Below are 571 nucleotides of genomic sequence, written 5' to 3' on the forward strand. Positions count from 1 at the left end.
TAAAATGCATGTATTCTTATTCGTTCTTAAGAAAAAATCAAATTTGGTAGTTTCCAGGACATTTACAAATTGGTGGATTCCGAGACAGTACTTCCAGGGCAGTATTTCCAGGACATCGACTAGAACGGTAGTTTCCAGAACAGTTTTCTATTCATGTCTAATGGTCATTTTCAGTACATAGATTACTTGATTGAATATATGTATATTGTATTAATATCTGTAATAACAAGTATTAACTAATAAAATCGTAAATAAATATGAATTGTAAATGTAAATATAATAATGTAAATAACAAAATTTAACATGTACACATATTTCTATAAACGTCATATCTTAAAACATATTTTAAAATTACGAAAGTTTTATGATTAGTAAACATTAAAATTAATATTATATTTGGATTATATCCAAATCGTATTTATAATATCGTATTTATAAAGATAAATCTTTTAATTTATTAAATTGCAATTAGTATAAAAATTATTTATATGTTCTACATAATAAATTAGCGAATGCATGTTTTTTGAGAATTTATTTCGTCTATTTTGCATTCATCAATTAATGAATGCAA

Source organism: Wasmannia auropunctata, unplaced genomic scaffold (assembly GCF_000956235.1).
Source record: "Wasmannia auropunctata unplaced genomic scaffold, wasmannia.A_1.0 LD336078.1, whole genome shotgun sequence".
NCBI lineage: Eukaryota > Metazoa > Arthropoda > Insecta > Hymenoptera > Formicidae > Wasmannia > Wasmannia auropunctata.